This window comes from Brachyhypopomus gauderio, chromosome 6, assembly GCF_052324685.1.
Source record: "Brachyhypopomus gauderio isolate BG-103 chromosome 6, BGAUD_0.2, whole genome shotgun sequence".
NCBI classification, from domain to species: Eukaryota; Metazoa; Chordata; class Actinopteri; order Gymnotiformes; family Hypopomidae; genus Brachyhypopomus; species Brachyhypopomus gauderio.
Window position 1 is genome coordinate 15,618,819 of NC_135216.1, and position 21,264 is coordinate 15,640,082.

The window sequence follows — 21,264 nt, forward strand, 5'->3', positions numbered from 1 at the left end:
CACACCACCACTAGCTCACACCACCCTGCTCACACTCTCCATCTCCAGAGAGGCTGCAGCCCAAGATAGCAGGCCCTGAGTCCCCATGAGCCCGCCTCAGGCTGAAAGCATGTGTAAACATTTCCCTGACGTCTGTTGCCCCATGCCATGCCCCTGTGACCAATCAACTCCTGCCACAGCATCTGCAATAAAATACGGATTTTAATAAAATACTTTGGAACTATTACGTAAATGGCAAAACTGGCCAAATTCCACATATTATGACATATTAATGTGTCACTGTAAAATGTAAACAGAATTCAAGCTTATGCACCAAGTAGTTAGGACAGCATTAAAATGCCTAAAAATTCAAAGTCCAATAAGGTTTTAGTACAGCTCATAACTTAGCTTGAACTTGAAGCTTCCTCTGACACCCCAGAGTGTGTTGTTGAAGTTTAGGACTACGGTTTCACAGTCTGATAAGTGACAGAGGTGGTTCGGGAAATGCCAAGCTGTTCATATTTACACTGTCTTAATTGACTTGAATAATGTAGGACCCAAGAATGTAAACATGGAAATTGCCGGAAAACCTTATTTATGCTCTTGGTTTAACTGTTCAGGTGCCAAAGGGTGAGGTTAGAGATCACAGGAGGACACAGTTGGCCATTATTCACACTGTTGTTGTGTGCATAAAACATCTCACCCAGTGCGACTATGTAGTCTATTATATAACAGTGAAGAGTTATTCTTCATTGTTATTTTTAATAATGGAACATTTGAATAACATTAACCTCCTTCCAGGAATAACTATAAGTGTACTTTAGTCTTAAAATTAAAAAGTACTTTAAAAACTATTTTGTGAGCAGACAATAACAGCAGGCTTCATCCTAAGTAAAACACTGCAAAATAGGTTTTGCAACCAACATCTGCCAGTTTCATATTAAGAAGGGCAATTTAAATGAATTACACGGTGCTGCGCGCTCCTCACAGCTAAGCCGTTCCGATACAGCGACGCCGTGGCGTAACGCTGACTCTCAGGGCCTTTCTTAAACCGTCTCAGAGCTGAGCCAGAACCCGATCACCATTGAAGCATTTCTATGGGTAATTAGCAGGCGCTAATATGTCATTCCACCACATTCTTCGAAATTCAATAGGCCAGTTCATCCATGTCATAGCCAAAGTCTCTCAGCTGCAAGTGCCTCGGTTCACTCCGTCAGGTCCCAAAGGAACTGCACACATTCTGAAAACAGCTTCATTCAAATCTGTCATTCTTAAAGCACTTAACATCTCATTTGATGGCCTACCAAGCGTGGAGCGCTAATGACATTCACTTGTGTGTGGTTTCTGAAATGCTGTGACAAATGAGGCATACTGAATCGGGAGGATACTCAGAGGATTCTGCACAACAACATTTATTAAAAATGTATAGACAAGACACAAAGACTCTTCATGGACCTCTAAGCAAGTTAGTTTACATTGAAGCTAACAAGCAGAGACCAGAGAAATTATATTATATAATTATAATAATATTATTATTATATTTTTGGTGAAAATAGTTTCATGAATTCATGAAAATGTCCTGTTTCTCTGGAAACTTTGTGTACTTTTCTACAAGTATTATCTCTCTCTCTCTCCCTCTCTCTCTCTCTCTCTCTCTCTCTCTCAAAGATGGCACGCCCCTAATGTTAAAAAGAATTAAAGAAAACTGAGTGCACAAATGACATGTTTAGTCTGCCCCCTAGCACCTCACGCTAATTCCTGGTGTCAGAGGACATGATTAATTCTGTAAAGCAGCTCAGTGTGACACGTGTCTCTCAGGATGATGTCATGCACCTGGAGCAGCTGAGAGAATCACTCTGGCCACCATTACACATAAGCCCCTCCGTACAGGGTTAGCCACAGGTCCACCCCCTCAGACAAACCCCACAGCACACACCGAGGTCTGGCCGCTGTCAAAGGAACCGTCCCTTGTCTACAATGATGGCAAAGTTCAGGTCAAGTTTAAGGAAAAGGGGTGCGAGCGTTCGTCTGTCACGAACGCGTTCCTGTTTGAAGGAGTCTTAATTACTGCCTCGTCACCCGTGCCCTTTATCTGATATCAGAGTGACCAGAGGTGCATGCTGCTGAGACAAAACACAACGTTACAGGTGTTCATTACGACCTCTTATGCTCCAACCTTGTGACTTGCATACACAGAACACCATCTTTACTGTGTTCTCCTGGAATGTTTTGATTATTTTGCAGCGCACACACACAAACACACACGCACACACACACAAAAAAGCCTTCTGACTTTTTTTGAATGTTAACATGTGTGTAGCCTGTCTGGCAAAGCTGTCATGTCTATTAACTCTGAAGCAAAATCTCATGTTTGAAAACAGATGGAGAGGGTGTGATTATAGAATGATTATTGCACTTCAGGGGCCTCCAAAAGATGAACTGTTAGAACAAATAAAGGAGACGCCTATTAAAAGCTAGTACATGTCCCTCTCCTTGTGTGTGACCGTCTTCTTGTACATATTCACAATATATTCTCTTACACTTCAAGACTTCTCTTACACTGCCTAACTAAGCACACCATCAGTCGTGGAGGTGTAAATTCAATTACCTTCACAGGTCACTTAGTATTTTGAAGACTTAATGTTGCTTTCAATCTGTAATAAACAGCAAAATGAAAATAAAATTCATTAAAAAATGAAATACAGTTGTAATCTACATGTTTGAAGGATTACTGGGATTGTGGGTTGTTCTATCGTAATGTCCTTCATATGCGTTGGTTTGTTTTTCTGAATTCATTCCAGGTGCTGTGTTGATATATGTACAATCACTGGGCTAACTGCCTGTTCAGAGCCAACATGTTTAAGTTCTTGGCCTTGTTAGCATTTCTAATCTGTCAGATCAGGAGTGTTCTCAGTCGCTGCTGTGCATTTCTTATCTCTCCAAGCCATGGAAGGAGCTTCCCTTCACAAAAGTGTTTACAAAGGACCTGGCAACATACCTTATCTGACCCCCAGCCCTGAGGTTAACATAGACTTCCTCTCCTTGACGGAGCCAGAGGGCTGTAATTCTCAACCTGGTCTCAACCTGGCAAGGGCATCTTGCTTTCAATATTTGCAGACAGGTGATAAATGCAAAGGATCTGTGCAGGGGCCCAATCACCTCAGGGAACGGGTCCGTGATTCTCGGCTGCTCCACTTCACGTGCGAGGGCCGGGGATTTGCACTTTACCGGCAAGGCAAGAAATTCTGACATCCAAGAAACATGCTTGCCAGATGGCAGCTTGGGACCAAACTAAAACGACCATCGCTGTCCCGTCTGCTGAAATATAAGTAAGGGCCATTGCATTCTGCCTGTGGGAGAGAGTGGAACAGCTCTACTATGAGACCTGCCCCAAACCAACAGTGCACTGGACCGGGGTAAAACCCAGACTCGATGTCCTTGTCCATATCCCATAAGTCAAAGTCACTGCATTTTTACAGCATCGTAAAAGTACAGCACCCTACAATCTGTTTGCAGCTAGAAAGCATTCCACTTTTCCCTGATTACAGTCCTTGCGAGTCTGTGAGCACTCAGACCCTTCAGGGTGATGCTCCACTACAGCCATTTGACACAGAGGTGTGGCAGCCTTCCTCGCCATTACAAAACACCGTGCTTTAGTCTTCAGCGTGCATATATGTGAAAGAGGCAAGACACAATACACATCAAACTCCCGGACCCAGTGACGTGGTTATTCTGGGAGGAATGGATTTCACGTCATGCTGTAGATGATGTAATCAGTTATCTTCTTAAACAAATTCCACACTGGCTGGACCGTTCGTGCCCTAATTTGTTAATGCTCAAAACACGCAGTCTTGTGTCAGGAGGGATTTGCCTCACTTGTAGTACTAGTTGTCACCTCACACGAATGAACCGTGCCAGCGTGTTTAAAGTATAAAACCACGATATGAAAATGAGCGCTGAAACATAGTCTTTCTGATCTCACACATTTTATCGTTGCAGTGGTAACATGTTATTAACTTGTAGATATTATAAAAGGAATATAAACACACTCCTAACTGATAGTCTTTCTGAAGTTCAGCGGGGGACTGAAAGCTGAAAAAGGACGTCAAACTGACTTGTGTCCAAGACGCCTGTCCACGTGCAGCCTACCTCCACAGTTATGTGCCACACACACCGTGGCACCAGTCCAGGTGTTGTCAGTCTGTGTCAACCGTGACACAGTCCAAGTACAGCGTAGCAATGACAAGCTAAATTACCTGAAAGTCACGTCTTGGTTTTGTGCTGAGCGGCCTGGATTTCTCTGCTTGTAGTAATATTGAATGTCTGCTTAACTGGAATCCATCATGTGTTGTGAGAATACGCAGCATTTTTCTCAGGGTCTTACAGTTGGATGATGAATCGGTTTGGCTAACTCACTGCCCACCCCGCACCCCCCCCCCCCTCCCCCCCTCCCATCCTGACATGAAGGATGCAAGTGGGAGATCTGAACAGGCTCTCAAACGAAGACATTTATGTCTCTTCTTCTGGATCAAATGGATAACAGTGTTTCTTGTCCTAGACATTTTTAATACTCTGTTAAGTACAGTGAATTCCAAGACAGAGTTTTCAACATTCTGTCACCATGCTAAGCTCTGAATAGCAGATCTGTCTAACAGGCTGTGATCAACACAGAATTTATCCAGCAAGCCATAGCCTACAATATACCATTTCAACACAACAGAAAGAAATGCAATGAACTCTGTGAATGTTAACAAACAGAAACAGACCTCTTCACATTAGCTTTGCTGGGCAAATCGTTTAACAATATGCCAAAACAGTAATGATGTTTTAAATTCATTATCCAAATCAAATATTATGCATCCAAATAAAATTGTTTCAAATGAGGTAATTTACTGTAATCATTAAACTTCTGCTCTTAAGCTAGTTTGCTGTCTACAAATACTGCACAGTGGTTAGTGAAACTAAATGCCTTCCTGGTCTTTGTAATATTTCAGAAAGGTTTTAAGAATAAATCACCTAATTTAGATGCAGTGTATATTTAAAAATGGCGTAGTCCATGATAAATGTATATTCCAGTCAATGTCCATATAGTGTGTGAACAGGGCAAGCCCCCCAGGCACATACAGCTTCTAATATTACTTGTTTGGGTTACCAAATTATTTTTGGTAACCCTTTGAAATACCTTAAGTGGGTCTCTAATGGCAATACAGAAAGGCCCTACACACAAATGTCCATTATATAATTATAGTAACAAGAAATAACCATCATGAACCAAAGGGGAAGGTAAATATTAGCACCTGTGCAGAATTAAAACACAAGTATGATAAATGTGCACTTAAACCCTCCAGCATGTGTTATATCATCACATGCTGTAAAGGTAAATATTTATATTAGAAAAAAGCCTGTGTTCACAGCGGCCACGTCCCATCTGGGGTGCAGCGCGCCGGGCTGCACTGATCTTCATGTTTCACCCACCCAAGTGCAAGATGATGAAACATTTGTGAATCCCGCGTTCATTTGCTGTTCAAACGTGTGGGGTTCCCAGCATGCCGAGGACTTCTGCTATGATATGTTACCCCCTCCAAAGTGAGCTGAGAGAACTCAGAGAGACAGTGGGGAGGCCATTGGTTGAGTGTAGAGGAGGGGTGAGATTTGTAGATCTGGGTCCTGCGTTTTTGTTTTGTTTTTTGAAAACATTATCACCCTGTTCTCTCTGTATGGCCATTATGGGTTATTTATTCCACAAACTTTCAGTTTTACTTTTGTTACAGAGTGACAATCAATTGTATTAATCATTAGCCATTGATAAGAAACAGGATGGGAATAAAACATTTGAATGCTTTTCAAACAGACACAGAGTCTGACAAGACAAGATCCAAGGGTCTGTGAGCCACCCTTTAGAATTGAGCATTACCAATTTCACTGTACATATGACACATTATGTGAAGCCCTCTGCTTCCCAAAGTTGCAGTTGTCTGGAACAAGGCGTATTTGCAATAACACTCCTAATTGTTGTGGATTATCACTGATTATTTTTATCTCACCAGATCTCCAGTTCAAGGGTCAAACCTGTGCATGTTTTTACAAATCACTGTCACCCATTTGCTGTATTATGACATGTATGGCTGTATCATCGTTGCATGTTTTTTGATAGCTTTCATTGATTTGATTGTTTTGCTTTCGCTTCAAGTGTTCTGACCCTAACAGGAAATCCAATGTTCTCATGAAATAATTTCCAATGTATAATGTTGTTGCCAGTGATGATTTAATGTGTCTTTAGTACTTGGCTCTAAGCTGAAGAGAGAAACACGAAGAGCCAGTGACTCGAACTGGCCCTTTAAATCCATGGAAAAAAAACTACAAAGAAAAGAATTACAGTCAACATGAATTAAATAATTACAAGAATTACAGTCAACAAAAATTTTATAATTACAAGAATTACAGTCAACACCAAAAAAGATGGAGAAGGAGAAATGATCAAAAGAATCAGTGCTTAGTGTGCAAAGTAGATTCACCTGAACTTGGAATTAAAATTTGAACTTAAAATAGGATATTAAAAGGTACCTGCTGTCTCTGTTAAACTCAGGACAGGGCAAATTGAAATAATGTATCTTTTCCCAGTGTCCTGGAATTTGTTGTATCAGGGATGCATGGGAGGACACCCCCGAAGGACCATGAGAACTCCAGAACGATCTTCAAAATTGTTCGGCAGCTCCAGAGAAGAAGAAGCCACTTGCAACCGGACACCAAAGCAAACGTTAACAAATGCAGCAGATTGATGCTTGCGCATATAAAATATTGCACAATGCAAAACAAGGCTAAATAAATTGGTCACCGTGATACGTTATAGGCATAAGCTTCCAAGCTCTGGGACTGTAGCCACCCATCAGCCATGCTGAGCTCCAGCTCATGATACACTAGGGTTCTCCAACGGAACTGGGGCCGAGCCAAGCAGACCACTCAAACGCACTCAACCATTTATCAGCCAAACATATTTGTGTGAGAGGACTCCCACGTTAAAGCTCTCTATATGACACCATTTCAGTGGCTTCTCAGGAAAAAAAAGTTACAAAACGGTGAAAAGAATTCCCTTGTTTTGGGTTAAAATCTTAAATTTGAATGTAGTGTGTGGCGTTTGTACTATAAACCGTTCACGCTCTATTTTGAAAGCTGCTCTTGGCCTGAGAAGGCGTGCTTGTTCCTCCAGACATTTATGCTCCCTTGCATACAGTATGAAAGTGGAAAGATGAGGAAATTGAACCCAAGTGTATTGTGAGGGTTTTTGCACTAAGCAGCAGGAAGGCTTGGTTTGGGAACACAGAGCTAATGTCAGCGAGCTGATTACCTCAACACTGGCGCGATGTCTTTACTGCCTATGCACAGTGAGGTCACATGAGCAGGTCACATTTCTGCGAGGCCCTTGAACCACATAAAGGAATTAAAACGGAGAGTGCCGCAGCCAGACACGCAATGCATGACCAGTCAACATGTCTTAGCGTAGACAAAAGAGTAAGAACGCACGTAGTGATTTTACAGGCCATAAATCATCCATTACCTGTCCAGAATGCTGTCTTTGAATATTTAGCCCATATAGGTTTCCAACAAAACGACTGATAATATTTTGCTTATTATTGCCTATGATCACCAACGACTTCTCCAAAATTGGGAACATTTAGGAAAGTGGGCTTAGAACTTAGAAATATATACATTAATAATATTGGATTTTACAATCTTTTACTTATGCAGTACAGTCTAACCTCCTATTAGTCTGCTATCATGAACTTGCAGTCCATCTAAGACCACGAATAACAAATATTTTTGCACGAAAAGTTTAAAGGTTACTAGTTTGACCTCGCAATGAGTCTTTAGACCCATGATTTCAACACAGAAGCACATTTGTGGTTTCTTGCGTATAGGTGTCAGACCACTGTCTATACACACGTCACGCACCGATGACACAATTAGTGAGCAAAAATAAATGAAAACTGATTCGGCAAAAAAAAGCAACAAAGGCCCCGACACATGGCAGATGACCCAGTGACCTCTAGGCTGACCGCCTAACAAGTCTGGTTGCTTGTATTTGTTGATCTTAGATTTCTAACAGTTTACAGAACGAGCCTGTTTGAGTGAGCATTTCCTGGTTTTCACAGATGGGCAATACACAGTTGTGTTAAATACCTGTGCAGCTCTCTGTGATATAGTAGCTCTAAAGCAACTGGACCCCAAGTGTTTGTTTTTATTATCTGACAGTAAATGGCTGTTCTCATTGCTCAACAACTTGATATATATATATATTATCTATGAACAAATAACAATTATAACAATTGCAATAATAATTTTGTTAACCATTAAGCTGTGATTGTTATTACCTGTGAGCTCCCAGATTCAGAACCTCCATAGTATCCAATGAGTAAACTGAATATCAATCAATCAATCAATCAAATTTTATTTATATAGCGCTTTTTACAACAGTTGTTGTCACAAAGCAGCTTTACAAGTGCCGAGTCCTAGCCCCCAGTGAGCAAGCCAAAGGCGACAGTGGCAAGGAAAAACTCCCTAGTTTTTTTGCATGAGGAAGAAACCTTGAGAGGAACCAAGACTCAGGGGGGGAACCCATCCTCCTCTGGCCGACACCGGTCACCATGACAACAACAACAATATAGACAGAATGTAGACAGAATGTAAAAGATGCAATAATGTCAATTTAGACCGAAAAATATGTAATAATGTCCATCATGGTGTAGGCATCCGGTTAGGCAGGAGGTGGCCGGCCAGGATGGATCGCTTGTCTCTCCTCATCTCATTATTCCTCAAGCAGGCGGGCAGCCATGTGGAGAAATGAAACAGGGAAAATTAGCTCTGTATGAGGACATATACAGGACAGGTAAAATTATAAACATTTCTGGAGTGTGGCAGCAACTCCGGCACTAAGTTAAATTATTACAGCCTAGCTAAAAAAAGGCAGAACCAGAAGGTAACATAGGCTTGGGGGCATTCTGAGACAATGGCATCCGTCCACTGCACTGTCAACAAACTTGAGTGACCACGAGCAGTGACAGGATGACAGCACCAGTACCCCAGTCTACCATAAAACCCTTCGTCTATGAACCCCTGGATCTGTACCTTTATCTAAGGGGGATATTAATTATCAAACGCTAGACTAAATAAGTGGGTTTTCAACCTAGATTTAAAGATTGTGACTGTGTCAGAGTCCCGGACACATTTAGGAAGATTATTCCAAAGCTGGGGGGCCTTATAAGAAAAGGCTCTTCCCCCTGCTGTTACCTTGTTAATTTGTGGAACTAATAACAGACCAGCACCCTGTGATCTTAGTTGACGTGGGGGTTCATAGTAGGAAATAAGTTCCTGGAGGTATTCAGGAGCAAGCCCGTGTAGTGCTTTATATGCTAATAATAGAATTTTAAAATCAATACGAAATTTAACTGGGAGCCAATGCAGGGCTGATAGGACTGGTCTAATATGCTGAAATTTTCTAGTTCTGGTCAGAACTCTAGCTGCGGCATTTTGAACTACTTGAAGTTTATTTAGATTCCTATTTGAACATCCTGACAGTAGTGAATTGCAGTAGTCTAGTCTAGAGCTAACAAATGCGTGCACCAATTTTTCTGCATCATCCTGTGATAATGCATTTCTTAATTTGGCAATGTTGCGGAGATGTAGAAAAGCTATCCTAGTAGTATTATCTATATATTTATCAAATGATAGGTCAGAGTCGAGTATGATGCCTAGGTTTTTGGCTACTGTGCCAGGTGTAATGGGATAGTCTGCAAGATTAAGCATTAAATTTGGAATTTTCTGTCTTGCGGCCTTAGGGCCCACAAGGAGAACTTCTGTTTTGTCCTCATTTAATTGTAGGAAGTTTAGAGACATCCAGCATTTAATATCTCTTACACAGGCCTCAATTTTTCCTAAACTGAGTTTGTCATCGGGTTTGGCTGATATGTAAAGTTGAGTGTCATCCGCATAGCAGTGAAAATTGACACCATGTTTGTTTATAACTGTGCCCAATGGTAGCATATATAATGTAAATAATAGTGGTCCTAAGATGGAGCCTTGCGGGACCCCATATTTAACCATTGTACGTTTGGATGAAATATTATTGAGCTCTACAAACTGATAGCGATTTGTTAAGTAAGACTGAAACCATGAAAGGGCTGTGCCTGAGACTCCAACCCAGCGTTCTAACCTTTCTAGCAAGATCCTATGATCAATTGTGTCGAAAGCTGCACTAAGATCAAGAAGCACTAACAGTGATACATAGCCTTGATCTGATGCAAGGAGGAGATCATTTGTTACTTTAACTAATGCTGTTTCAGTACTGTGATGGGGCCTAAAACCAGATTGGAACTTTTCAAATGTGTTATTCCTATGCAGATATAGGCATAATTGCTGGGCAACAGCTTTTTCTATGATCTTAGATATAAATGATGTGTTTGAAATGGGTCTATAATTAGATAGCACAGTCGGATCAAGATTTGGTTTCTTGATCAGAGGTTTGATAATTGCTAATTTACATGATTTGGGCATGTGACCTATTGTAATGGATGAGTTAACTATAGTTAGAAGAGGTTCAGTTACAGCTGGTAATACCTCTTTTAATAACTTTGAGGGAACCGAGTCTAATGTGCAGGTAGTACAATTTAAGGAAGAAATTATTTTCTCTAATTCTGATTTTGGGAGTGGATGAAAAGCATCAAGTTTTTCTCCCGGTATGTAATTTAAATCAATATCAACCAAACCAGATGGATACAACATCCTGATAATGTAATTGCTGATTGGATAAAATGTTGAATTTCTAACAGCACCACGATTTGTCCTGACCTCAGAGCAGCTATTAGCTACACACTTAGCTAAATTTGTAATTACAAAGCATTTCTCTGTTTTATTAATCTACTAAAATATAAGTAGAACTGTATGTGGCATTTTCCAGTGGAAAACTGAGTAAGTATGGGTAATTAAAATTTTACTAATACCAATAATGATACTTTTTTTTCAAAGTCTTCTTGTCTACATAAGAGGAATCTGTCATTTCTGCATGCAAACATGCACATGTACCCTCTTTTGCTAAAAATAATACATATGTTCAGTTCCACAAGAATGCTTAATTACATTGTTATTGTTGAGTTATTCGTCATATAATCTATAGTAATCAAATACTATATAGTATAGTATATATATATATATATATATATATATATATATATATATATATATATATAGTGTCACGCTACGGTCCCCGAACCCTTCCTTTGGGGCGTGTGTTAACGTTGTCTGCGTCTATTCGTCTGCGTCTGTGTACCTCCGTGGGTGCGGGTGCGTCTTGTCATTATCCGTCTCACCTGTGGCTCGTCTCGTCATCACGTGGGGTTGATGTGGTCTGTCTATTTAATGTGTCTAATGTTTGAGTCTACACGTTACGTGTGTAAGTGTCTGTTTAGCGTGCGCTATTGCGCAATAACCTGTACGCATTAAAACGTGTCGTTGTGCCTGTGAAGCTGGATTTGTGTCTCGTCCTTCGCCTCGCACCCAACGTCACATATAGTATATATAGAATATATATATATATATATATATATATATATATATATATATATATATATATATATATATATATATATATATATATTCTATATACTATACTATATAAAAATAATCAATAATCTATATAAAAATCAAACGAGTAAACAAGTGCAAAAGTTTTAGTCAGAAGCTAAACTAAGAGAAATTGCTAGTGTCTGTGAACATGAACGGGAGTTTTTTGATACTCAAAAATATTGATATACACATATTTGATTGTGTGGTTTATTACTATACAGCAGGGGTCGGCAACCTTTGAGACATGCAGTGCCAACTTTAACATTGGTAGTCAATGAGTGCTATCAACAAAAAAAATGGGGTGGGTGCATGTTGCACTGACAGTCACACTGTGTCAATCACGCTGTGTCAATCGTTGATGGGGGGGGGTATGGGGGTGGGGGTCAGAGCGAACTACTAATAGACCTGATATATTTCAGCAAACTCGGAGCGGTCGTTTTCTGCGTGGTCCTAGCGCTTGGTTCGTCACTACTTAAATATTTGTTTTTAACCGTAAAAATTGCAGGGGACCAAAACCAGCTTTTGAAAAAGTGGGGGGGACATGTCTATTAATTTTTTTGCTGATGCTGGTCCAGCTTGCCGCGTGCCAGTGATTATGCCTCGGCGTGCCAACGGTGGCACGTGTGCCATAGGTTGCCGACCCCTGCTCTATACAGCATACTTCGATCATGTTTATGACCTAACCAGCCATAAGACTGCTAGAATTCAGATATTCATGAAATTGCCTGGGTGCCAAGCTGGTACATTTCAGATATTTCAGCTTATTCATAAAGGAAAAAAGATACAACAGAATATACCCTAAAGGAGAGACACTTTGCCTTGTCATTAAACCAGTCCAGGCCAAGACATTTATGGCAGACAAAAAATGCTTGGTACATTTACATACACAAAAGAGTGAAGGTCTTGTGAAGTCAGCCAATAATCTGAGTGCAATTACCATAACAAACCTGTGGGCCCGTGCTCGTGTTCCTCAGATGCTAATGATACAAAACTGTGCTCTTATAGTTATTTACAAAGAATGACATCTCACAGCACTGTTGCTACATACATTACCAGATTTCCCAGTTGATACTGTATAATGATGCCTTTTCATCATATCATTTGGTGCAGTTCCATGGGAGTACAGATGTTAGGTTGACTCCCAGTTCTGTCCTTAAATAAGCGAAAATAACCGTGCTGAGGAAAAAAATCTAATTAAGATTAATGATGATGCTTACCATCTATTGAGAGAGCAGTTAAAGAGAATTTAAGCAAATTCCTTCCTGGGTCATAGGTAAACTCTGCTTAAATAGTGCTAATAAAAAGGTGAAAGGTCAAGACTACTGTGCTTCTCTGTTTATCACTCCCAGACCTTCATCAGGGTTAAAACACTCGCCTTTGAAGTGAGGAAGACACTAGACACAAGAGGAGTTGTCATGGAATCTGAAATATGTAAGGAAGTCTTTACCTTTCAATCTTCTTTTCTATCTTGCTGTTGTACTCTCTCTCTCTCTCTCTCTCTCTCTCTCTCTCTCTCTCTCTCTCTCTATCTCTCTCTCTCTCTCTCTCAGCCAATGACCACAGTGCAAAGGTGCAGGCAGGAAAAGGCCAGAGGGCTGGAGGCTGTGTTACTGCACAGTTCTGATCACGCTGCACAAATACTTTCTGTTTGTCTTCTTCCATTCGAAAATATTTGCTCACATTGTCGCTGAAAAGAAGACCAGCACAGGATTTATGGGTTGTTCATGTGTATTCGAATCCACAACACTGCACATAGCAGTTGAAAAAACATAACCAACTGGGTCAACATATTGGAACTTAGTTCAGAATTTTGACTAATGAGACAATGATGCCAGAAACAACTTGAAGAAGAACTCGACATATTTGCATGCAGATTAATTTTAGTTACCGAAGTCAGCCAGTAGACTCAAATAAAACTCATAACTATGTCTGTTTTAAATCTTTCCTCAAATCAAAACAAATAATACCTTCTTGGAGGCAACCCAACCCAATATCCATCCCCCACTGATTTGAACATAATTCCACTTTTCTCCTTTTCCCTCAGTTGCCATGTAAAAGCAGGGGTCTAAGCACCTTCATATGTTTTCTAGTCCCTGCCAAGCAAGCTCTCAGCAGATGAGGGTCTGACAGCACAGAAGATCTCACATCCCGGCTATCTCTGGCTTTTTCTGAGACTCATTAGTGATGACTGGCAGATGGGTGACAAGGAGAACAACCGTGGATCATCTCCTGTCTCCACTTTATTCTCTGTGTACACCAAAGGCAAAGGGAAGAGCTGTACTAGCAGATCCTCCTCTGCCATAGTGAGACACAGAGGCATCAGGAACCTTAGGGGATCACGGGCCCCTGGGCATGGCCAGACGTGCTTTTGATTACTGCAGTAAAGTTCTCCACAGGGAATTGTGCCAATAAACACCCATAAATCCAGAACAGAACAAACTGTCGGTAGAAGACAAAATAGGTTTTATTGGTGTTCGCCTTGGATGTGTACTTTCCAAAAAATTCCAGCTTGGGGACTGGTATCTTCACATTGGCCACTATGCACAAGATCTCAGCAGCAAAGCAGTGAATTCAAATCTGAATACAATAGGTATTAAGATTGGAATTAAGATTTCTTCACATTTCTTTCTGTTGTTCTGAAAGAAATAATACATAAGGTTATGGTTGTATTTATCAGATATACAAACATTTTCTCTCTCACACAAAATCATTCATAATGACTATTAAAATATAGTTCAAAGAGATTTGCAGAAAAAATCAATTAATTCTATTCAATTCTATTATTCACAAAAGTATTGAGACCCTTAATTTAATACCTTGTAGAAGCCCCTTTGGCACCAATTACAGCTACAAGTATTCTTGGGTACCCCTCTAAAAGCATCGCACACCTGGATTTGGGCACTTATCCCATTCTTCATGGCAGGTCCTTTCAAGCTCCATCAGATTGGATGGCAAACGTCTGTGAACTGCCATCTTCAGCCCTCCACGCAGATGTTCAGTAGAGTTGAAGTCTGGGCTTTGGCTGGGCCACCCAAGGACATTCAGACACTTGCCCTGAAGCCACTCCAGCAGTGTTTTGGCTGAATGTTTCAGGTCATTTCTGTGTTGAAAGGTGTGTCTGTCCCTTCATTCCCTATCCGTGTTTCTGAGATGCTCCCCCATAATATGATGTTATTACACATGATGTCCTCCATGACCAGCAATGCCCAATAAAGGACAATAACGTACTTTTAAACTCATCAAACCATTCGGTGACTTCTCAAACTCAATGGGGGCACTGGTAACCAGGAAGAGAGGTTACTCAGAGGTCAAGCATTCAGGCTCGTCTATGATGTCTTGGTTTTACCTCTACTGCACCAACGTAGAGGCATCACATCTGAACGTATGCTTCTGACCACAATGTTCAACTGTTCACTCATGCCAGTGTAGATCCCACTGAAACTCAAACCACTCAGCAGCTGTCTGTGACTGAAGCGCCCCCTCCCATGAACTCTTTCAAAATCACTGAGATCTTTTCCTCTTGTCAACTTCATCTCAGATCAGCACTAACAATCTGCAGAGAGCAGTCAGAAGGATAAGCCTTGCAGCAAAATACTAACATATCCCAAATTAATAACCATTTTGAGCAATACATGTCATCGTTTACTGTAAGATGCATTTTTTTAATGCAATCCCTTTATGCCATGAACAATTGGATATTGAGATAAGGGAACCATTATTTAGACTCATATATAATGGAGTCAATTCTGTGTACAGTATATCATTCTGGACTGGACCTTTGGATCAGGCAGATGGACCAGGTGGTACCTGTATGAGATGACATTCACTTTCCTATGAATGAGATGCCAAGACTGCTACATAAACAGCTGTGTGAGAATGATGTCTGTGGTACAGCAGGTGAGAGTCTGGGTGTCATGAGGTCCGGGGTGGGCACAGGGCACTAATGCACTCAACCTGCATCACAGACACAAATACAGTCTTCAGTATTTTTAAACGTCATAAGTGTTTATAACACCAAGACTGTGAAACGACACAGTCCCAGGTTTGCCAAAGCACTACAAGATTAAGATCACCTATACACGATTACACAATACATTCTGTCATTTAAGATTAAGTTAACACTACAATGCTTTTGGAAAACAGGTTGTGAACTTAGAATTTGCTGTGATTTTACATTTCTATTTTTAATATTAGTATATTTTCAATTTAAAATAAACTTTTATGCTTATGATCACGTTCACATAGCTTCTATGTTTATAATTGTGTTTAATGTTACACTATAATAAAAGATACATAAACTGCTGTGGGTCTTTTCTCTGGCTGCATAGACCGTGTCTGCTGCTATAGGAGGGATTCTAGAACAGGGGGTGTGTAGGGGGCGTGTCCTGAGCAGCGCTGCTAAAGCCGAGGCTGAGAGTGCTGGGGGCCCCAGAGATGTGGAGCGGCCCTTTGTGCTAGGGTCACACAGCCTGGTGCTCTCTCACCCAGTTGGCTACACATTACATTTCTTGTTCTGAGCCTTACTTCCTTAAAGCCAAGAGGCTTTGAGTGACAGTCCCCTGAATAGCTATTTGTGACTGACTTCTCCCTGCGTCTCATTCAGCCTTAAGCTTAATCTAACTGAAAGTTGGGTTCAAAAAGCCACATTCCTGTCCCTATTAGTGTCGAGAAATTGCTTATCATGATAATGAGTAATTCTCAAGCCCGCCTGTCTAAAAATATTTTAGAAACACTCACTGAGAAGACTCACCAATGATTCATTTACTGATTGTTACAGAAGGAAATAGTTAAACACAGACAGAATTGTTAAACAGAGATAATAATAATAATAATTATAATAATAATAATATCAGAAATAATATTTAACAATTTAATAATATAATAGTAATAATCTGCCATATTAATGGTTTCAAAGACAGGTGAATAGTGAGAATGAAAGTTTGCTTGGTGATCGGTGTGATCAGCATTTTATTTGCACTCTGCGCTGCTTATCTAAGCCTTTTATGCTAAACTCTGAGCTCTGCCAGCCGTCCTCCGAGACGTAGACCTCTGGAATGTCTGGGCCCAGGCCACAGCAGTGAGACAGCTCGTGTGTGGTAAGCTGGGCTGGATGATGTTAAAGGGCCCTCATCTGCACTGCTTTTTTTTAATGCATTCGCATGAGTAAGTGAGTATGCTCTTGTCAAAAAAAAAAACCCAAACATTTAAGAATTTAGCAGTGGAGCACAGCCACTCTTTCATGTGTGACTGAAGCCACAAATCACTGATCCCTAAGAATGTTTCATTTTGTAGGCAGAAACTAAAGAACACAGACCACCACATAAAGTTATACTACAGTAGATATCATTACAGAAGTTTGTGAAGACATGGAAGAAACACTTGTTGTTAGTACTGGCAAACAGTGCGTAAGATTAAGCAATGGGCCCAATGAGAAAAGCATGAACCCACTGTGATCCCACAGTGCCTCTCTCTGTGATAAGATAAATCAAAAATAGGTATACAGTATACAGATAGTGGCTAAGGGTTTGCCTTTAGCCATAAAACCCCCTTCTTTAAAGTGTGCAAGACGCCCAGAAAGATAAACACAGACGCCACCTGCCCTTGTGAGAGGTTAATTCCATAATGGAAGAAACACTCGATTAATTTTAAGTGTCTCGTATGAGCTTAAAGGTGCCGGATGGGAAATTTAATTCCTTTTCATCTTTGGCACAGGCTCAGTTTTACAGCCTCTATTTTACTCCCTTTTGACAGCAGCTTACATTACTGGCCCATGTAGATTTTTTTTTGTCCGTAGTCCGAAATGACAGGATAAATGACAGGATAAATGACAGGATAAATGACAGGATACCCACAGTAATCAAGGTATGTGGGACTGTGAGCTAAAACACTTTCAAATATTGATGTAGTGATGTCTGACACCTCATACGTCAAACACACATTAACTTCTTTTCCGACTGAGAGTGATTTTTAATTGCACCCCTGAGAGGTAAACCTTCATCTCAACCAGCAGAAAAACCACACTTGCAGTGAATGAGGTGTGATCAAATCACACCTCCTAAAAATTCAATAACCAATTTATAGAAATTAATGGATGACTTGGTTAGCAGAACCTCTGTCACACCCAACAAATACAGGAAACAATACGTCTTAATTTATCTGCAATTAGGCGGTATTACTTCCAGCTGTTCTGCATTACAAGCAATTCATCCAGGGTTCTTCAAAGCTGGGGTCTCCAATCCTGCAATGCCTTGGTGCAGCCCTAGTTACCCGGTGTTTGCCCTGGCCCCACCGAGCCCGCGACCGCATGCTTGACATCACTGATATGAGGCAGAATAGTGAGCAGAGGCCATGAGAGGGCGAGGATGCAAACACACGCGTATGCTGACGTCTAACGGGTAGCTGCCTCTCAATGCAGTCGCAAACCCAGAGTCGACATTGTCTGAATGTGGAGTGTTGTGCATGCAAGCCTATCCGCTCCAATATATTCATCTGGGTCAAGATCCAGCCCAAACTGATGTGCACATGCCAGATCTCAGAGAATGCCCAGGTGCGTGTGGGGGGGGTGCCTGAAACCATTCCATCTGCCCACGCATACCCGAGCGCTTCCTCTAGGGGGCGTCCTTTGTGCAGTTGCGTATCACACCCCATCGTCCAGCAGGCTTGGAGATGCTCAGCATCTGCCTACAAGCAGTCCCGCTCTGAATGAAGCCATTGTAAGGCCCAGTGGACCCTGGTCTCTGTGAAGTGTCACCAGAGCAAGACTGGTGTTGTTATATGAAGGAGAATGGTTTCCAGACTGGTGTGGGTTTCGAGGGCGGAGGCAGAGGTGATCTGTGAACACGCGCCCCACTTAAGAGGCTCATATGTAAATGGGGATCCTGTGTTGCTTTGTTTTGCTAGTTTGTCATCACTGACAGCCCGAAGTTACTTCCACTTGTCTGAATGAAACTTGCAGTCACTGAACTGGGTAATTATCACACTATGTACTTTTACAAGAGGGAAAAACACTATGGAGATGCCCCGCCCATGACGACAAACTAGACTGGCAACGCTGTACTTTGTTTAAAGAAAAAGGTCCAATGGACGTGTGTAACTGCTATCGCTGAGATGTTATGTTTGTTATGTAGATTAATTTAATACACAAATCCACACAATTCAGATCGACACAGATGAATGCACAACACACAACTTTCAGTTTCTTAATTAAGGAACTGCATCTGTCCCTGACAAAGACTACTTGCTACACCTTATGTGGATACCTCCTCAACGACCACTTACACGTCTGTAATCAAGAGATGACCCGTTATTCCTGTGTCCCAGCTTTAACAGCAGCACTTCTCAGTCTGGTTAGGTTAGAGAAGGACTTCTCTAAGAGATGCTTTATGATCATGTTCTCATCGAGCACACGTGACGGACTGGTGCGTGTGAATCAGGAGACACACGTGACTCTTGGGTGGGGTGGGTCAGTTGGCCTTGTGTCGGGGCGTCGGGTCTGGGCCTTGGGGCTCTGAGGTGCCTGGGTGGTGGTGGTGGGGGTGGGGTGGTGGCTATTGGGGGTATCTGGGGTGAACCGGGGGCGCTGGGTTCCGGACTCAGACCAGCACATCTTCAACCCTGTTGATGTCTGTCGTCATTTGATCATTGTGCGATTGGTATGGTGGTGGGTGCCTACATGGGTGAGATGTGCACATGGTACAAGGTGTGTGGGTGTATATGTGTGTGGAGATGTATATATGGGATGAATGTGTGTGGGTGTACATATGGGATGAATGTATGTGGGTGTATACGTGTGTGAGAGAGAGCATGTGTTTAGGTGTATGTGGATGCCTACTCTTGGCGGTGGGGGTGGTGGGGGCCGGGATTGGATATGGTGACGGGGTGGGATGGCCCCCTAGTCTCCCCGGGTTGGCCACTTTCCTGCCTCAAGCCGGGGGGGGCAGCGAAGCTCGGTGCCTAATGAGCCAGCTAGCAAGCAGACTCTCCTCTTCCAGAGGACCATTTCTTCTGGACCTACGCATTTCCACCCACCAACCCCCCCCCCCCCCCCCCCCCCCCCCCACATACACACACACACACACACACACACACACACAGTCCTTTTAAATTTAGGATCCTGGGGGGCAGGCATGTACCCAGAGGTTGACGAGGTGGGCCTGCTACCATGGTTCACCCGTCTCCTCACCACTGTCTGTCCCTCAGTTTTTACTGCACTTTAGACATTGAGGGCCTTTAAGGGGACGGTGTGGACACACATTGTCCAGTGGCCCGGGCACTGTGTGTTTTTGTCCTTGTCTCTGTTTGTATAGGTAGATGAATGAGTATGTGTTGGGTGGGGGGATATGGGGACGTGTGTATATATTGGGGTGAATGTGTGAGTACATATGTGGGGGTATATATGTCCGCAAGAGTGTATATGGGTGTGGGTGAATGTGTGTGGGAATGTATGTAATCTCTGTTTCCTCTGGTTCCCCTGGACCTGCACTCCTTGGCTGAGGGGGCGCTGTCTGGGGTCTCCCTTTCCCACCTGCTGGGGCGGGCGTGTGGGGGTCACTGGGAAGTGCGGCCCTGGGACTCCACAGCTCCTGGGGGGGCCGTGGGCGGGTGGGATTCCCGGGTCTTTCTCTGCCTGCCTCTGGGGTGATGTTGTCGCAGCTCTCTACCCTTGCTGGTAAGTACATTCTGTACATTTATCCTATGTTGCACTTTTGTGTTGCACATAAACACACATTCATACATGGGTACACTTTCTGCTCTACTTTGCAGTGGTCATTTGAGCTGGTTGTTTTTTTATATATATTTACTTTTTAAAATTAATTTATTTATTTTTTATATATGTGTGTGTGTATATATATGTATATATGTATGTATGTTTTTTTTCCCACCCTTCTGTCTTTTCACTTTTTCTCTCTTTTCTCTTTCCCCCTCTTTTCTTTTCCCCTCTTTTCTATATTCTATCCTCTCATGGTCCACCTAACCCCAATAATTGTCATCACTTCGCACTTTATTATACAGAATTGTTATTATTTGATCTATTATTTGATATAAAAACAAAGTTGTCCTCCAAAGGGGGGGTGAAGGTGGGCCCAAAAAAAAGGAGACAAATGTGACTCTTTTTCTGGGTTGTTCATCTCTCTCTTCATTTCTGCATATAGAGAGAAATACTCAGTGCTGTATGTTCCCACTTATAGATTTTCACTCTGGTGATACTTGAAATAAACTGCCTCTTTATCTAATCAACATTACATACAGCTACACACACACACACACACACACACACACACACACACACACACACTGACTGTCCTAATATTTCATACATATATAAAAATAGAACAATATAAAAACACCATGTGATCGTTTTGCAAAGTTACTTACAAAACAGTATTTACAGGTTTTTTTTGGCAGTAACGTGAGGGCATGTCTTGTTCATGAGCTGGTTAGTAGCTCGGAACACTGCTAACATTTCAAGGAAAATAAAAATGCTGTAAACTATGTTCTCACTGAAGTTTCACCCTCTACCAGAGATAAAAAAATTTTTGTTGATATAACAGTGTTAATTTGATCACATCAGTGTTACGGAACAGTATTGGGTCAGTAAATTGGTGCATACGTTTTTTTAATGTATGAAATGTGTGAAATTGCTACTTACTCTCATGACTTAACTCATGA